This window comes from Channa argus, chromosome 15, assembly GCF_033026475.1.
Source record: "Channa argus isolate prfri chromosome 15, Channa argus male v1.0, whole genome shotgun sequence".
NCBI classification, from domain to species: domain Eukaryota; kingdom Metazoa; phylum Chordata; class Actinopteri; order Anabantiformes; family Channidae; genus Channa; species Channa argus.
This window is the reverse complement of record NC_090211.1, coordinates 9,832,251-9,852,808: the sequence shown is the minus strand read 5'-3', so window position 1 is coordinate 9,852,808 and position 20,558 is coordinate 9,832,251. Positions and strand designations below refer to the sequence as shown.

The following is a 20,558-nucleotide window of genomic DNA, read 5'->3' as shown; positions in this document are numbered from 1 at the left end:
TTTCCAGTGTTATCTATTACTCCATGATAGCTTTATGTTCTTAGATCGACTGTGACCACAGAAATGATTTATGACATTTGTGGCTGCTGCTCAATATTTACTATGCTATTGTTCAATACACTGCTTCATTTTTTTCCTGTGAAGACCTAACACATAAACACATCATTTACAGACAGCGACATGAGCATATAAATATCACAGCATCCTTCTTTAATCCTTACAAAACCTGCAAATGTTGAAGATGTTTATTAACACGCTTGGGTGTAGGGTTCCTATAGAAAATCAATGCATTCCCATCTAATGTCACCATAACATGCATGTGTGTTTGATGAGGTTCTCAGACAATTAGTATTTCACAATTTTAGCTCCAATGGGACTTCTGGCTCTTGGGCTTACCTTTCAGTTAGCAATCTTTGAAATAAAACCAACCCCACCACTTTAGTTTTCCATTTCCGCAATGAAGCAGTGAGCTGGCCAGAAACCTCTACCTTTGATCTCAAGCCAAAAAGTAAATGAGAAAACAGTATTGTTAGTGTCGGTATATAGTGTATGACCGCATCACTGAACATTTCGGTTGGCTCTCTTTTGTGTTACTGTGACTATAGTAGGTTATTCATTCACTGCATAACAATTTAATATTTATTGTTTTGTAGGAAGAATTAAGAAATGTTGCTGAATCACTGTATCACAAAAATCCTTAAGTCTGTGGAAGGATTATGGAGTTTATGGATTGTTGAAATTTGTAGAGGGGAAAAGAGCACATTCAATAATATTGCTCAAAACTGTACCTCCTCTGTATTTCCTTTCAGCCCAGGATAAATATTATGTGCTCAAAACATATTTATAGTAGTCATTCCTATCGTAAAGATGTGTTTAATAACAATTAAATTATTTTGTCCATAGCACATTGTCAGAAGCTTTAACATCAAAGACAAATGTCTATCGGAAGACTGTAAAATTAAATGACTGTAATTTAAAGAAGCTCTTTACTGTACATAGTAAAGTAATGAGAGCTGGAGATTCACCGTGAAATAGTAGTACACATGATACAGCAAATAAATGATGCCACAAACCAGGTAATCAACAGGATGAGGAACATGCATGCAATGGCTAAAAATGTTTCCCCTCGGTATCCCACTCAGAGAAGTTCTGGAGGAAAAGAGAGAAAGGCAAAGCCCAGGAAAGCCGCCAGCACAAACAGATGTTGGAAAAAGTACCAAAAAATTTAGCACAAAACCAGGTACTGGTTGGCAGACTTAAAATGCAAGAAATGTGGAAAAAAACATCACTGAGAAAGAAATCTGCCACTTCAGGTCAAGTAAAACCTGAAATTATGGCAATGCAGGCAAAAAAATAAAGAAAATAAAAACTTAATGCAACTCCTACTTTGTGTATATAGCCCAAAAACTTTCTCATTTGATTAGACTTTGATAAAGACTAAACTATGTTTAGAAAGATTGTCCAATTGTTTTGGACAATTTCTCTCATGCAACATTTACCAACACAATGTATGTTTTATGCATCCAACAAGAGGGTTCAGAGTGAGCAATTTAGGAAACATACATCAGAATAGAACGTAAAAATGCTAATGCAGGTTCTGTGCATCTGAAACAGGGATTGGAATTAAAACATACATGACTACAAAACATAAAATGGAGAATAAGACAAAATGAAGCATTGTGAAGCTCCTGTGTGTAGACGTTTGTGTGATCAAAGGAGATGCAAGAACCTGTGTTTAACTAAAGACGCAACAAACAGGAAAATGATCGCATAATGTTTCCCACTGAGATATTAGTGCAGTTATCTGCAGCAGGCATCTCATCCCTCGATGCAGCTGTATTTTGGCAAATCCCACTGCGTTAAAGCAGCCTAGAGTCCAAGCTGCTCACTGATGCTGCCTGACATGTGCGATTAGAACGTTGCGAAGGGTAGATATTGAACAGAACAAATCAAAATGCTAGTAAACAGAAAGCTTCCCACCACTTCTGGTTGTTTCTGTGTAGATAACCAAATCGGCAGCTCACTTAATTAGTTTGACAGATGAAAATTCATTTTATTGATAAGTTAGCGCATGACATTCTCAGATTCATCTTTACTGTTTAAACTGCAGACTGAGATTATGTGTTAGAGGTTCGAACATTATTTGGTAGGGTGTCCAAGGTCAAGGTATGCCACAGTGAATCTCACTTCTGCTCCATCTATTTTCACTAGCACTCAGGTCCTATTAGATAGTAAATCCTCTTGAGGGAAACAAGATCAGAAAGAGATGAGAGTGAGGAGGAGGCAAATGGGGAGAAAAGTCTGCTTCTGTGCCACAGCATTTCTAATGAGACATTAACCTCAGTGTACGTGGAGTGTAAAGAGATGATGGAAAAATATAAATGCGTCGCTTGTGTTCATTGCTCTCAATCATACAAAACGTTAAACTCTCTACATGCTGTTGAGAAATGAAAGATTAGAGAATGTGCTAACGTGTATTCGCATAGTGTCTATCAGGTGCAGCTTTGATGAATAATTTGTTTTTCGTGAAACCTGATGACTTTGCAAATGATGACAATTCTCCCTAAAGAAAAAAGTCACATAACAATGCAATGTGCAATGTAGGATATTTGAATCTAATTAAACAGATTTTCTACAATGGATGGTTTTTATATATTTGCGCAAACATGCTCTTTGATGTCCTGAGGCTGGGATTATGCTGTTGTAGCCTAAAGTGTACTTCAAAATATTTTGTCAAAGAGCCATTTAGCTTTATTATGTTGTCTATGTGGCCTGAGATAGGTCATGCATCATAATGTTGCCTTTTATTTCCAAGAGAACCTAGCTGCAGAAAAGGTGACCACCGATAACCTCAGTGGAAGCTGCTTGATTTTTCTTCCAATAGCATTTTTTTCATACCAGACTGACAAGATACACAACAGACTGACATATATGTAAGGATTTTAAGTATTCTTTGGATTGAAGGAAAAATAATCAGTGATTTGCATATATAATTTCAACAAATCTTTTATCAATATTTGTCAATGTTTTTAATAAAGCTGACTCCCTGTAGCTTGGCCTTTTCAGCTGCCACCTGGTTCGTGCCCTGACAGTTCTGCAAGACTCCAGCAGTCACCTGGGAAACACACACACACACACACACAAGAAGTACAGCTTATAAAAATGACCATAACATCCAGTCTAGAAAGTTGCATAATGCAAACTTCAGAATGTGTTCTACAATTTTCAAATTTGACTGCAGTTGTTTGTCCTTGATTAAGCTAGGTAAGTTTGTTAAAGTCGAAATTGTGGAGCAAACTTTACTATGATTTAAGTTTCCAGACAATTAAATATGTTGTACTTAAGCTGACCTTATTCAGATGCCCTGTCTCTGAAACATTCTTGTGCAACTGCAGTTATGAATAAACCTCACTTTTGTAATAAATAACGCACTATTGTGCATTTACCTAGAAAATGAGAAAAAGAAAACAATTCACAGCTGAAGGCATGCTTTCAGTGTCAAACTCTTTTCATATGGGGTACTCAATTCAATTTTATGCTGAAGTTGCCTCTGAGGTTGCAGTTAAACATAGTGACCCATTCCCAGACTTCGAAAACACTTAAATGTTTAGTTTCATCAGCACAAGTTTCTACTGATTTTACATTTCTTATAGTTCATTAAACTCATATTAAAATAGTGCATGAGCAGTTTTGAAGGAGTTAAGGCAAAGTATTAAATTACAGCATCATCAACATAAAAGTGAATATATTTACCTCAGAAGACAAATACATGAATATAATTAATCATGAGTGTTTTGAATTTCAGATAAACTGCACTGATGCACTGTATTAAGCAGATTTGTGGTTGAGCAATTAATCGGTCTGATCACTTAATTCACTGTGGATAAATCTAAGTGCATACTTTATGCAGTAGGTTCAAATCAGACTTGCTATCCCACAGGCATCAAACTTTGCTTATGGGGTAACCAAATGATCAACTTAATACAGAAAACGTATGACAAGAACCTAAAGACTACTTCTGAGAAAGAACAGAAAGTATATGAACTTAAAGTGCAATAATAAGTGCTTCAGAAGAAATAAAGTTTTAGCAGCCAAATAAATTCTGCTTGAATAACTGAGTGAATATTTTTGGGCAATGAGTTGGCTGCTGCTCTGAATTTAATAACCTCAGATGCTGTAGGTATTTTAATCAAGGACTTTTTCCTTTATTACTGTAAACATACGGTATTATCGTTAGGATTTAGAGCATTATTGTATATTTTGCTGACTTTTTATTAGTATTTAAGCCAATACAAGTATCTGACAATTGAGTCTTTACGTGAATTCATTTCTGTCCACACATAACACACATCTGAAACCAGTAAAAAAACACAATCTATATATTTAAATACTGATGTTCCAGCAGACAAGACAAGTATACAATATACAAAATATAAAACTCCATATATGTTGTTGGTCTGTAATTGGCTGTTCTCTGTGGAAAAGAAATCCACAATCCAAAGACTTGAACCACCTACTTGGCTTCAGACTCTGTAGTTTCATCAGACACATTACCAGCTCCACTCAAACCCTTTAATGAAGAAACTTTAGCAAAGCTCATCTATATAAAGACAATGAATAATGACTTTAGTGCAGACACTTGTTACCCTATCCATCCTGTAAGTGCTGATTGTGGAAATGGAGGAAATAGCTGCAGTCCACAGATTGTTCTTATTTATGATTTCATCCTACAAGTACAGTGTAATGCTTTGAAAGTTAAAGTCATTCGGTTGATTCATTTCACACAGAAATTTTGAAAACCTTGTGAGGCCATTATTTACAGTTACTGTAAAATGATTTAACAACACACATATTAGGAATTTATTCCTTTATAGAACACTGTAAATTGAACCATGAAATGCTACACCAGGTTTTTGAACAGGTCTCTCACAGACAACAATACCTGTGTATGCCTGTATCTCAACTTACTTTCTACTCCTTGTATTATAGATGATGTCTGTTCATTTTCCCTTTTACATTATTCAATTCATTTGAAGGAGAGAATTACTTTAACCATTACTCAGTATCACACCAATGTCCCTCTGTCGTCATTTTCTATACTGAATGTAACTTTTTACATATTTAAATATGTTAACACATCTCTTATGAAATTCTTCAAATAAAAAGCAAATATGAAACTTTTTACCTAGAATTTGCTGAGTCATGACAATTTATTCTCACAGCCACTGACATTGGTGTCTTAGCAGCTGCAGAGTAAAGGTTTAGCCATGCACTGTGATTTATTTAGTGGGTCTACTACACAGGGTAGCAGAGGAGAATAAAGTGCTCTCACCTGGAAAGTGAGCCTCACTGTGGTCAGGCATGATTTTTCGAGGCATCGCTACTCACATTACTGTAAAAAGACCCAATGAGGTCTGAATGATTCCATATTCATGAGCGGATTAATGAAGAGCACCAAAGATTCTCATCATTTATCAGTGTTGAAATTATGAATGGGCAGAAGCAAGTGTGCAGAAGGTTTTAGTTCTGTTCACTTGCTCTAAATAATGTACTCAGAGCATACAGTCTCTCTCCTGCATGTTCAGTTGGCTGGGACATGCCTGCGTTAACTGCTCCAATGCACTCTTAGTGACAATACATTCTGCATGCTGTACCTCTCTGAGTCTGCCACCTAGCAGGTTTCTGTGTTAACACTGACACACACACACGTACAATAATGCCCCACAGACGTGAAACTCTCTTTCTCTCCCTGAGTACACATTGTGAGTGGAACAGGGCGAGATACTGTTACTTGTACCATTTTTCATGTCAGATCATGTCCCAGATATACATCATCAACCAATAAATGCAGAGTATGTTCTCTGCACATTTTGACACGTTATGGGTACTTAAATTCTACACAACAGAAGTTTCAATCTGGACTTGTTTAGGCATAAAATAAACTTAAACATGAGGGTTTTACAGTGCTCTCTCATTCTGACAACTTCTGCATACAACTTGGAGGTCTTAAGGGTGCTCACCAGAGATGCACCAATTCCAGGCTTTCACATCTAACAGTCCTCTAAGTCTCCTCTGATCCCATAAATTAAACTACGAGCTTCTTTTTATGGAGGCTTATACCTTTTGTCCTTTCAAGCCTGCCTTTAAAGCACTCCAACCTGACTGGAACTTACTAAGTCACTCATAAACTGACATGAGTATATGTATTTACATTTTATAATTCGGACTATAATGCACAGGCACTAGCAAAGAATAGAAAGAGAAATTCAATTAAAAGTACAGAGTACAGTACAAACCAAATAAATGCTGAAATAAACCATTTTAAAGAGGAGAATACCATTTTTAAAAAGATTTTAAAGAGATGATATTAATTAGATGGACTGTAAAGTGCCCGGTGCGAACCGTGGGATGCTTCATGGAGTTTCTTTGTGAGCCTCAGAATCACAGTTTGAATTCAGGGCTAATGATGGTACTGATGACAGGACTCATTTTAAATTAATGCTGTATGAGTTGGTGAGATTTTGCTCAGCTGTAGCTTTTAATTGAGTCCTTGCAGCGATGCTAGAGATTATTCTGCAGGTTTTTCATGATGGACAACTTGGAACTAAGAGGAAAGTTCTGCACAGGAGTGTCAATACACCCTATGCCTTTCTAGATGCCTTCAGTGTTCTCCTGTGGGAATATGAAAAAAGTATCTTATGCAAAGCAACTTCTGAGTGGTCTAAACGTTCTGACATGCAGGTTACAGTGCAATATGTGGTCACCCCACTAAGAGAAGGAGACCCAAAGAACAAATATTTGTTAATTGTTTTTTTTTGTTTATTAGTTTGTTTGTTTTGGACCAGCAATCCATAGTGTGTCTCGATAGCAGCAGTTCAACATATTGATCTAATATAAAATATTTATAAAAACTAATATCTAGTACTGAAAAGTGCAGAGTATGCGCTTTAAATGAGTTTATGCGACTCCATACTGAAAGGGCACAATGTAGCATGAAACCTTTCTTTTCCTGAAAAGAGTATCTGCACATTACTCTGTTCTGGTCATATGCATGTTCCTTCACATTCTACTCAAGCAATTCTAGATACCAGCACACAATGCCCTCTTTCATTGGCACTGCCCTGAAGAGAATCTGCTAAAAGCAATAAAGGCAGTGGAGTAAAACCACGTGGAGCTCCTGTTATACTTGTCATCCTTATCATTCTACCCCGCTTCTTCCAGATAATGACAAATTACTGCCCGTGTCACTCAGGAGATCTGACATTGACCGAGAATAAAAGTCATTCTGGTGCTCTACAAGATGTCCTTGATGAATAATCCTAGAGAGCAAAAACAGGCATGGCAGTACACTTACTGCATTTCTTTTTCGCATGCATGTGTGCAAGGCCACTCTTGACTGCCATTCAGTTACTATTCATCGCTGTTCAAAGCCAGCCTGGAAGCAAAGAAGAAACCAAGAAGTAAAGATCAGACATTAAAACAAATTATTCTTCAGGCAAAACAAAATGAATCCAGTGTTTGTGCCACTCAATAGCTTTCCTGATTTCGGACCCCAGGGTCCAATCTGTTCATGGAGCCCAGAAAAGGCTCAAACAAAAGGTTACGAATTCACCAGTGAAATGAAGTGTCAAGAATTTCTTTTAATATAGCAAAGGTAAAGCACAGCCGTTGTTAAAACAACACAAGAGGTGCATTATTTTAAGTAAGTCCTTCATAGATTATACTGTACAATAACACACTGACAATAATTACTGTATATTATGAACAACACACATTACCGGAAAAAAAGTATTAAAGTATTGTTCTACAAGGACAAAGAAGCAGTTGTGACATCATTTTAATATCAAAAGAATATAGTGGTTGCTTGTCGCATGACCTTGAAAAGTTGATGAGCAAGTTGACATTAGAAAATTAGAAAACTTCATATCTTAAAAAATCTGAACACTCGTGGATTTAACACCACGTAAATGTAATATACAATGAGGCATACTTAGTAAAAATTAAGTTTCCCCCAAAATTTTATATGTATATAGTATATTTAATTTTTATAAAAAACTGAAGTCTTTGAAGTTTTTGCATTTTGTACTTTAATGGTAAAATCTACGATAAGTTGTGTTTTATTTTTTCTTGCACTAATACAATATTATTTTGTTATAATATTATCTGGAAAGCATAGCATGCTGCCTTAATACTGAATGAGTGAAGGAATAGCACACCAGTATCTAGCTTTCATGAAGCTATCAGGAAACCCATTCGGCCTCCAAATGTGTTATTTACTGTAGACAGCCTTTGCTATGGTTGAGAGTACAGTAAGTATTACTGCATGTCTATTTTTAGAAAGGCAATTTCAAAGTTTACTGTGTGCATGCATGCACATTGGCAAGTGTGTAAATGGAAGGATGCTCGTGTGTGTGTGTGTGTGTGTGTTGTGCAGTGCATGTGTGTGGCTTTCCTTAAGGCTTATTGTTTCTGGGTTCAACAGGCAGCACATACTGTCTTATTCTCCATAGGAGAAACAAGCTGTGCTGTTTTGTACTTACCATCCCTTCAGGGCTGAAAGAGGCTGAGTCACCCAGATGTAACTTTACATCTTGAATATTACCAGACAATATGTAAACCCAACAACTTCACCTCCAAAGCACAGTTTTATTTATTCATTGGCATTTCTGTCACACCCCAATAAAACCCCAGGATGTCATTTCTTTTACTTAGTTTTGTTTGCAATCAAATTACCGTATGATACCAAAGCAAGTTCAGGTACCAAGCTTAACTAAACTGACCTACTAAACTGCAGCATTTATGACGCACGCTTTTTTGACTTTCAGAGTCGACCTTTCAAATACCAGCGATACTTTTAGCCAATCTGCTAGTGCTCACAAAGAGCAGTCTGTTGCTTGTCATTGTGCAACATGCTACATAGATTTGCTTTGCTTTTCTACACCTTCCTCCACCCCAGCTGCCACGCTTATAAGTAATGGCACCCCTAGATTGACAGGTCTTGATGGATGAAGGTTAACACATATATAATATACATAATGCATAATATAAACCTGACTTGATTTTATAATCATGAAAAACAGATATAAGAAATCTACTTGAATATATGTTTGACAACACAAGCTACAAGATTAATTATTAAGATTAATTTTTACCCCAACAAATGCAGTCTAGGCCAAGTTTTTACATTAAAAACACAAATTACTTTGAATTCATTTTCTAGCTGGATGCTCCAGGAAGCTGCAGCAACAGAGCCCATGTGCTAAGGTGCCAAGGTCAATGCATTTTTAAGGACACTTTCTCAGTTGCTGATGGTCGTTGGTAATGACCTGAGGCCCACTGGGTTCATGCAGGAGTGCAACACTTGAGACAACTCTTACAAGAGAAAGAATGGGAAGCTGAATAAATGTATTTATATAAACACTGCATCAGCCTTACAGTTAGGAAAAAAAATATGTCTTTCATTTTCAGATGGCTTAACTATATGGTATTTAATCCACGTTCTTCAAAATAACTCTGTTCATCAGGGAATTTATGAAGAAAGACTTGTATTATCAATGTTCTTATGAACTTTGATAACTACAGCATGTTAATCTACAGAGGATAAACTAATTGAGTTAATGATGCAGTGGAACAAAAAATTAAATTTGGTCCCCCAAGTCAGACATGTTATCATGGATAACTACAGTTTCTGCCATCTGTCATTTCTACTTTCCTTTTCCTTAAATTTCCTTTTCTTTCCTTTCTTGGTCTTCCACTTCTTGGATAAGTCTTGTGTGTACATGCTTCTTCCTTTTCCGTATTATACTCTTCACACATTTCTATAACCCTCGTCATTTAAAGTCTTCTAAATCTTTTTTCCCAATCACAATATTTTTGTTGCTTTTAGCACACTTCTTGTGTTTGCCCCTGAAAATCTACAGAGCGGTAAAATTAAAAAGTCCAATTTAACACACGGTGCCACCCACCAAGCAATAAGTGTCGACAGCCTTTTATTTTAACATTAGACACCTGACTTTACATATTTAAAGTAATTAACCTGGAATGTTTACCAAATGGCATGCAAATATAATATATATAATTATATAGATATCATTTTTATTATCTTACTATAACTTACTTCAAACATTATTTGACTATTTTTGTTACATCTGATGATGAAAATACATTTATGCTAGCTGAAAAGATCAAAGGCCTGCCGCTTGTCCCACCGAACGTGTTTCGCACCTTGTTTTGGCATGAGTTTTTACGCCGGATGCCCCTCCTGGGCTCTGGACTGGCACCAAGGTGGCCCTTGGTGGCTGGTTGGGGCTGAAAGTGCATTAAATATTACGATGGTGCAAATAGACTTTTATAAACGTTTTGCAATTTCAACCAGAGAGCATGCAAACCTTTGTCATTCACTTGTAAAGCTATGATTGTCTTGCTCCTCTCCATGTCAGCAGCGGAGCAGAATCAGTCAGATTGATGCCAGTGCTTCAGCACTTTAATGCTGTGGATCAGCATCCTTGAGATGTGCCAGAAATTTCAGCTCCTTAACACCTTATGGGGTCTTGTTCTCTTCTCCACCTACACTCCACCCCCTGCCCCCCTTCCTCCAGGGCAACAACATGTCACGTCTCATGAAAAGCAACTCAAAAGCTCAGTCTTGTCTCTGATACACAGTAAAAGAGGGAGCATGATGGATGGACACTGCTCAAAATATCAAATAAGGAGTTACAATTTTGTATTACCTGGTATTACCAATTATGGTATTACAAATATCACTGTTTATCAAAACTATGCTTAATACTGCTCACAGGCTACCTCCATCTACTTGTGAGATTACTAAGGTATTACTGGCTTTGATCATAAAGCTCAGGCCAGATGGTCACCAAAGGACACTTCCCCATATTCATCTACACTATAAACACTGAATGTAAAAGCAGCCAGTGCATCCAGGATCAATAATGTTACAGGATAAACAAGCAAGCAAGTGAGTGAACTTGACCTCTGTGGCACAGTAAATCTAGTTTTGTTGTTGTCCTCTCTTGGGGACAATACATTTTCCTATGTCACACACAACTGGCAAATGATCCTACAGGTACAAGATACGGGAGCTAATTGAGCTCATAAAAAACTGAAGAAAAAAGCAATGATACGTGTTTGTCAGACTTTTTCATTATTTAATGTTAGTTTATTCAAGATATTTTTGTTATTTACTGTTCTACATTTTGAGTTACACAGTATTACACAATAATGACATATTTCTGAATATGAGAGGCAAATCCGCAGTCTTATATAATGTAAATGCTTCATCACAATTCAATAAAAATGGAAAGATCGTATATTATTGTTATCTTATATTGTTATCTTTGTTAATCCGTTAAGATTGCGGAATTAATTTATCAGCCTGACTAGAAGCTTTTATTTGCCATCTTACTGATGTTTGCCAAAGTGGCAAATCTTTATGGTGCACAAAAGCATCCACCGGGAACAACTGTTTTCCTCTATAATGAGCTCTTCTGAATTCCCTTCTGGAGTGATTCATTCAATACCTTATTTGTGGTAGTGATTTCAGGTTGGACATGTGTTGATGTGTCTTGAGGGAAACTTCTTGAGCAACCTGTCTTTCAAAGCCCATTGGAGGAAAAAAAAAAACCCTCTTGGTTGATACATGGTGGCAGGGGCAGCTGCAGGACTGACCCTGCCAAGGACAGAGAGCTTTCCATGCCTGTTCAATGCCGTAAAATGGGTCATTGAACAGCTAAATGGAGTCATTATGATGAGTAATTAAAAGAATACTGCTGAAGACTCCCAGAGTCCCCCTCTCTCTTGGTTCCGGTTGGTTTTTGTGTTTTCACAGGCCTTTGCTGAAAGACAGCTGCCTTGGGCCACTTAAACTATCACCCTTTGACTGGAATGCAAATAGCAGCTTTAGCGACTAATTGAATCACATTATCTATTGTCTTCTCATTTACTGGAAATCTAGCCATTTTGCAGATTCCCATTCCTGATTGTTGGAGATTAAATTCTGCCTGTGCTTTTCATCTGATGCAGCATGTCAAACACTCTGAATCACAAGGGGAAAAGAACACAGAACTGTTTCAGTGGTGCAAAAGGAGTCATGTTAATACTGATTGTGCAGAAATGTGGAGCCTTTTTTATACAGACATTAATATTTATGTAATGGAAAAATTCATAGAGAATCATAAAAGCAAGGATGAAGCATGGAAAAAAGATGAAGAAATCATGTTTCCTTTGCATTTCACTTATTGTAGTGAATATTGTAGTGAATACAAAACATCAATCTCTCTTTAGTGCAAAGCTTTTCTTTGTCTTACTTTAACTTCCAATAAAAATGCATGAAGATGTGCCCATGCAGCCTTCCCCCGGAGTGGTGTCTGCAGCACATCCTCATTCGCTTTATGGCGAGTCATTAGGATGATAGTTGGGGGGAGGGGGGGTGCTGATGTTTGATTAATTAGTAAAACTAACTTTGGCAAGACCGGAAACTGAAACACAGGATTTCATTAGCATGTGCTTGTTAGATAAGGTTAATGAGGTGGTTCCAATTTTTGAAAAAGAAAAAGAGAGAGAAAGAGAAAGAGAGAGAGAGAGACATCCATGCTTCTGAATTCATTTTGGAGACTGCACTGCCAAACGAAGGTTATCCTCTGAACAAGCAATTTTATACTGCATGCTCCAGTAAAACTGGCCTTCTTGTTAGATTTAATGTGTTGACTTAAAAACTTGTATGTTACATAGAAAGGTTAAGTACTTCACATACTGACAACTAAGTCCATTGTGCTGTTCTATAAGTAGCTCAAAAAACAAATATTCTTACATGTATCTCTTCTATTTCCCCCTTCAGATTTTAAAAAGACAAGTCAGTGAACATCTGTACTGTTGGAGGACGCCAGGGATGCTCTCTCACACTGAGGATTTCACCCTAGATTACGGAGGTAAGTGCAGGTATTTGGCGCAATCGAGTTTGTACAATAGGTTGAGTCAACTGCAGCTCTGCATGAGCAGACGCCCCCTAAGAGGATCACAGAGAATCCATCGCTAATCCACTGGTCAATACACATGGACAAGTACAGTGCCAAAGACAAGTCATTTAAAGGGCATGTCATCCTGAAAGTTGACAGACTGGATATCCAGTCTGGATTTAGGTTTAGGTTCCCTCTTTCACACTCACCTGTCAGCGGAAACTAAAATGTAGTAGTTATGGGATTTAGTCCAGGCAACATAAAGTCTAAAACTAGCACTTCTTCTATTTTAGGATATTATCTGAAACATTATAATAAAATCTACTGGCCTTTTTGGTCTTTTTATCGGTGACTAGGCAACACACAAGTACCTTCAATTTTACTGGAATTGCTAGGAACATTACTTTGGCTGATGGGTGTTCAGTGACAGAAAGTGTATGTGCACAAAGCACAATTAATGCTAATTAAGAGACCCTTTACAAAAAAATGTGTCCTTTCAGGCTGAATCATCAATGCCCAAGCTTTCTACTGAACTGAGCAATTAGATACTCTGCTAATCTGTTATGTAAAGTAGAACAGATGGGGGCTGCCCGATGACTTCCTTAAGGTATAGTTTCCTGGAGGTTAACGCTTTCCTCAATAAAATACCAGTATGGAAAAGTTGCAAATAGTAGTAACATTGCTGTAACAACTGCACAGCTCGGTATAAGGGAGCACAGTCTATGTGTGTGTATAGTTACTTTTAAATAAAAAAAATCATTCAGCCCTACAGCTCTGTGTCCTTTTCATAGCAGGTAAAATTTGCACTTTAAAAGTGAATGCAATACTTGCCAGTGCCCAACAGAAAAATGATATAATGATAGTCATATCATGAGCAGAAAACAAGCTATTATGAGAATAAAGGCTTGCTTAAAATGTTTCACTTTGCAGTAATTGTATTCACTGGCTTGTATATCATCATCTAAATCCACTTGTAATCAAACTAACTTAAATGGAAACTGACTCCTCTGTCCCAGTGTCATCAATGACTCTAGAAAGCCTCTTTGTTATAATCTTTGAAGTATTTTTGGAAGGTGGATTGTGTTTTACATCTTTGCTTTTAAGTTTAAATACTTATAGTATCAGTGTTTTGTTCCAGGTGGGGGCAGCCTCTTTTATTGAATCTAGAAGAAACAGCTATTTTTTGTGTGCAGCCTTCTTGTCAACAATATAAGGAAAGTCAGGTTCAGACTTCAAACGTTGAATCCTGATCAGACACATCAAATATGTGTTTTAATGCTGGATCAATTGAATGGCTTTGATTTAATCCGTGCTGCCTTTGAGGTGTCGCCAAAAGGATTTTTCTTGTGTTGAACTGTCCAGAAATATTTCTGCTGCTTAAGCAGAGCAATAAAGCAGTTAGATACATGGCATTTTTTGCAATCCTAAAACAAGTTTGGCAGGCTATTAAAGAATAGTGCACCTAGCTTTTAACCAGTGTCATTAACACTGAAGATGTAGAGCTATGCTATCAGGGTGAAGATTGTGGGTCAAAACTGGAGAGGGACCAAAAAGTTTTTTTTAATTCTCCAAAGGAACAACCTTTAAACTGACCTGTACTTCTTAGGTTCCCTGCAGAGATACATGCTTTTACTTCACTGATCGGTATGAGGTGCACTACAAGAAAAAGTGTTATTAAAAAAGTACTGGCTATTTTTAAGAACATTTTATGAACATTTTTAGTTAAAATTACCGTGTTTCTCAAGTCAAAGGATTTTGTGTTACGGCTGAAGCAAATGTAGGTTTGTAATTTTTATTTCTTTGACATTGTTTTTCACTAAAATTAATATAAGGTTTTACAAAGAATATCTAATGATCATTCTCCCAACCATGTTGTGACAGTTTTAAACTTTAGTTGTATCGAGCTGCATGGTGCCAGATTCTCTGTCAATCTGGATTCCTAATTGATGGTACTAGAGAAGAGATATTTGAATGGATTACGGTAAGGAGCCTCATGGATTAGCCTGTGAGAGACACAGATCCTTAGGGATCCCTAAATTGGACACATGTAGCCATTACAAAACATCTGAATAGCTGACAATAATCGGGCTTTGTCCTCTTCAAAGGATTTTAACACTTCCTCATCACTTGCTCAGTTCATCAATATCACTTTGGCGAAAGCAGATTGTGTAATGACATCGGGATAAAAACACAAAGGCAGTGGTTTGTGTGTTTGCACGATGGTGTTTATGTAAAACAGATTATTATTTTTTTTATCACTACTGTAAATGTTTTTTGGGCAAAATTTATGCAACATACCATCCTCTTCATGACAACACAATCTATATTTAAAAGACTGAATGGCTGGTTTCCACTCTTTGATTCACGCAATTACATTATCTGAGCATAAGTGCTAAATCAGAGTAAAAGAAAATACAATTCAACTAGAAAACTGCCTCCCTGGTGGTTCTTTGGCGGTTTTAAATTGAGGCACTTCCTAGAACACAACTCATCCACTTTTCTTGCTCTGGCTGTCATCAGTCCTAATGTACAGAAATTTTAAATGGTCAGATTTGATGCTCAGTCCATTAATTTTCTTATGAAAGGCATCTCTATCAGAAAAATGGCAGCAGAAGGCTATTCTGAGAGGATCCAAGTTTGACCAACACACACCTTCACAAAACATCCTGTAAATGATACTTCAGTGTCAGTGTATGACAACTTCAGTGTTATTTGTAAAATAAAAAAACGTAAACACTAAAAAATATGGATAAAATCTAATTAAATGTTTCTGTATTTTGTTGACACCGGCAGTTATAAATAATATTTGTAAATGCATAATAATTTCCCCGTATTGTATTTCTGCTTCATTCTGGCTTTTTTTGTTTGTTGCTAAAGAGCCAAAAAATATTATAGTGATAATAAAATTACAAATTGTATATTATTTATGAGAAACCAGAAGGACCAAATCAATAAATATCACATACTTTTTGGGGAGGGAGTCTAAACTACACATTTGTATAATTAGTCAAACCTACACTCCAGATATTAAAGCAAATAAACACAGGACTTGTTTTTATAATGGATTCTGCACAATTCTAATCAAATTCTATATTTTGTTGATAAAGATTTGCACAGGTAACCAGGCTGTGAGTTGGCAATGAAAAAGTCAATCATGGAGAAAATGCATGAAAGTTGAAACAGGATTACACAGATTGACAGACAGCTGTCAGCATTTATTACACACTCACTAATGATTTTTTCCACATCGTTGATAAAACAATGCTTCAACTTACTCTGCATGACAGGGGACTTACTCAACTCATGACACCTCAATTCTTCCCTCTTATTCATGCAGTCAAACCCCAGTCTCTCAAAAACACTTTGTCAGTTTTGCAAAAACTCAATTATTAACTGCATATTTATTCCACATGTTGTTTTGACACTCCGGCATGATTTGGACTGTGAAAGGAGAAGATAATTGACGTGTTGCTTCATTGGCTTTAGAGTAGGATTTAAAAGCGAGGCCAATCACCTTTAAAGAAGGATCTCTTGCCATCTGGATTGATGCGTCCTCTTGTCAAAACTTGTGCTTTGTTCAATTTCTTTTGTTGCTGACATCAAGTTCAGAATGAGCATATACACTCTTTGTTTCTCAGTTTCAAAATGTTATACGACATGTTATACATGTACTATTTAAAATAGGTTTCAAGTGATTAGCAAATTATTGCATTTGTTTTATTTCACACACCCAACTTTTCTTAAAAAATATTATTTGTATATGTGCTTTCTATGACTTGTTTATTCTTGAATCAAAGTTTTCTTAATAATTTATCTATGGTATGAATAACCAGATTTAGGAGAGAACAGGCGTATCACTTTCTAAACGTTTGATGTCTCTGGGACACATCCTCTGTTGCAATGTTATTTCACCCTCTAACAAGTGATGGCAACACCGTTGTTATAATGGAAAATTGATTTTTCTATTTAACAGAAAATGGCTACCATTTCCTGATGGATTCGTGTGTTTTATTGCCATATTCTGTAGGAGTAAAGCTCTGAAGTTGACAATTGCATTTTAAATGGATTATAGATTAGTATCAGTGTCTGAATGAGCAGCTTGGGAGGTAATGTGTCACAGTGGCACAATCCTGACAAAGAATCATCCAGTGTAATTTGACAACCTAGCTGATGCTGTAATTATTCTACTAGAAAACAGTGTATTGGTGCTATAAGTAAGTGAGCCTTAACTGGCTAAGTTTAATTTATTTGTCTCCTTGTGTGGCCTACTAAGATTTAAGTGTGTCTGAGTTTACTGTACAGTAGTTATGTTTCATTTTTTAAAGCATTCAGCTTAGCATTCAGCAAGTGAGATGGAATGAAATGATTCAATCAATAGTTGTAATTGTTGACTACCCTCATACCTGCAGTCTTGCATCTGTGTGTTTCATGTATAAAGATGGATGAATTCCACACAGAGTTTCTAGATGAAATGGACATTTAACGACTTGCACTTTTTAAAAAGTATTGCAGGGTTAAATTCCTGGTGACATCTAAATAAATGTTATGGCTATCATAATGTTGTGTCGGGTTAATGTTGTGGCTGATCAGTGTATCTTTCCATAAAACCTTTTGCCTTTACTCCTTCTCCTTATGACACAGAGGACATAAAATTGACTCGACACGCTTGTACAAGTATTTTACATGAAGTGTGCAAAAGGCAATCTACAGTAGATGCCTAGTGCTTGTGACAGACAGGCAGTTTCTACATGAAAGATGTGTATTATCCATGTGTGTGATACAGCCTGCTCTTAAAAGCCTCTTTCATTAAAATGTATATGATTTTCATTTAAAATACCTGTCAGACAGAAGAGGTATAAAACAAATGTGACTGATCTTGTTATGGGGTTGACAACTATAGCAGCATACGTGAGAGCTGCTCAGTCACTACATGGGTTGTTTCTCATTGTATATTGTTGAAATCTACCATTTGTCTTTTGTGGAAAGAAATGTTTCCTTTTTTTAAATCAGCAAAGCAAACACTCTCCCATGTGTGTTTGCAGGAGTAAATGCAAAAGGACAACAGCAATAAAAATGCAAATTTTAACACAATGCTATCAGAGTATTTTATGTCCACTTAGCTTCACTAATGTCAATTTGCATTTAAATTCTTTATTTATTATGTCCTCCAACCTGACTGGCATTATAGTCTTCCCACTGGTGTACTTGTGGCATCTGGTGTTGAGATCTTTTAGAAGTGTGCAGCTTCTATGGTGCAAATAATCAAAAACACAAAACTTTTCCTTTGATAGTTAAGCACACGCTTTCTGCTGCATCTGTTGCTCCTCGTTTAGCCTGAGAAAATTTGCCCTGTCAGAAACAATAATTTTCTTTTCCCACTCCTATATTTCGCCTTTATTCTTAGCATAGAAGGATTAAATCACAGCACCAACAAAGTCAGGCTTTGCTAATGTCCTTGCTGGCACAGATTGATTTTATTTCCTGTCACCTTGTCTCACTGTTATACCCCTTTAAGTGTGGTAAATGAAAGGAACTCATACTGAAGGTTCAGCTAGGAACATAAAGTCATCATTCCCTCCAAATTAAAGCATCATGAAAGGATTATAATCATGCAAACACAATCATACAAACCCATGTTTAAAACATGTCGGCATGACTTGTGTCTCTCAAACCCCTTCTATTTATACTCAAACCCAAGAAAGGAACCACCCTCACAAAACATGAATAAAGAAACCAGGTGCACTCAGTTGACAGTCATCATTCTTGTCCCTTTTTAGGTTATCTGTTCATGCCAATTGTGAAGCAATACAATCCTTTGATCTCACCTTCTTGTAGATCTTGTGACCCCAGGAACCACTATCTACTATACTACTTTGGGCCTTATAACAACAAAGTGCTTACAGTGATCTTAAGCAGTCCTCCAAACATGACACACCCTGTGACTTCTTGTCTCCTCTGTGACCGCTTCAATAAAAGAAAACACAGAAAAATGCAAACTTACTACAAAGAGTTACAAAATTAGCACACAATGAGACAAAAAGACACAACTACAACCAAGTGTCAAACACAACCACAAAGAGGCAAAATACAAAATAATTGACAGCAAAAAAACAGTAAACAATAACGTAAAAGCACCTCAAAAACCAATCAGCAATCAATACACAAAAGACTGTGGTCTAGGTGTCTTGATCCTAAGTAGTGGTAGAGGGACCTTAAACGTATCCTTGACCAGAGGCAGATTGTGTCATAACCGCCTTCAGTAATGCTTTCAGTCAAGCATGTTGTTGGTTTTAACTCTTAGTGTTACTAACTGTCATTAGCTGGAAAGTGGGTGTCATGCATTGAAGCTAATGACACATCAGCCACCACCCGTGTTTTCACCTACAGGTTATTCAATTGCTGTTAATGCCACAGCTGATTGTTCTGCTGGAAATTGCTTTTGCTGCAGATAACTGCTGTTCATCTCCTCAGTCCAGCCTCATGAAGCAATGTTTAACACTAATATTTGTATTATGCACCAGGCATGCAGCTGAAGTCACTTAAATCGGGATTACATAATTGTGACATAAGGGTGAAATTGAGCATTGACTCATGTTTCATCCTTTATTATTATACTCTTGAACGTATTCGCTTTAAACATTTATAGTGATGTGTTTGCTAAACCTTCAACCAAATAGAATCAGTATGTTCACATCCACTTGCTCACCTTAGCAGTTCATATAAACATGGTTCTCACTCTGTGGGCAACTATGCTGAGCTCTGCAACCTCAATGCAACCCTGTTTCTTAGTAACATTTATATAGTACTAAACAGCTTTCCTAATTATGTTGTGGTGGCAACATAATTGCTGGCTGAATTATCTTAAAAGGCAACCTTTTTTATATGATGAATGAAGCACTCATTTTATTAACAGCAGCAGGTAGTTAGGCTTAAGCAACAAATGTGCTCTGGTTCTGGTTTGGGAAAGACCAAAGTAGCTAATGTGAGGTCCCATACAATAAAATAACCACAGCTATAGGCCATTATTTGTCTTAACTAGCACTGTACCATTGAGGCTGTATAGAAAATATATGAACACAAAATGTGCATGTGATAACAAAATACAACATTTGTTTCTGTAAATGATGATGCACACCTTTAAATTCTACTTTTTTATGAAAACAAAGTTTAAAGTTAGTTTAGTTTAAATACCCAGGATCTTGTGAACATCTCGATTGTTTGCACCCGTGTTGGAGCTCATATGAGTCCAGTGTAAAGTGTTCTGTCAGTACTCACTGTGTCATAGATTTCAAAATGTACAGAAGAATGAGCATGTAATCAACATATTTGAGATATGTGAAATACATACATTATTGATATAAAGTCATTGCATTATAGGAAAACTAATCTAGAAAACTAATTATATTTTCTTCAAATTGTATTTGTTGTTGGAAATTAGTGGAAGCATAATTAGGAGGCATGGTGGCTCTCTGCTACATTTCTGCCTATTGTTACATAACATGTAGTGTGTGTATGTGTATGCGCGCGTGTGTGTGTTCGTTTTTGTGCATGCATGCATGTGTGTGTGTCTGTGTGTGTAAAATTCTATTT

General features: G+C 36.7%; 1 protein-coding gene across 1 annotated transcript in view; it reads left to right on the top strand.

The window, feature by feature from the left end:
• Positions 1–20,558, top strand: part of elfn1a (extracellular leucine-rich repeat and fibronectin type III domain containing 1a) — a 63,278-nt gene that overhangs the window by 29,622 nt on the left and 13,098 nt on the right. The window contains exon 2 of the mRNA XM_067478300.1: positions 12,851–12,941. The gene's annotated coding sequence lies outside the window, so the exon portion shown is untranslated. The remainder of the gene's footprint in view (positions 1–12,850; positions 12,942–20,558) is intronic.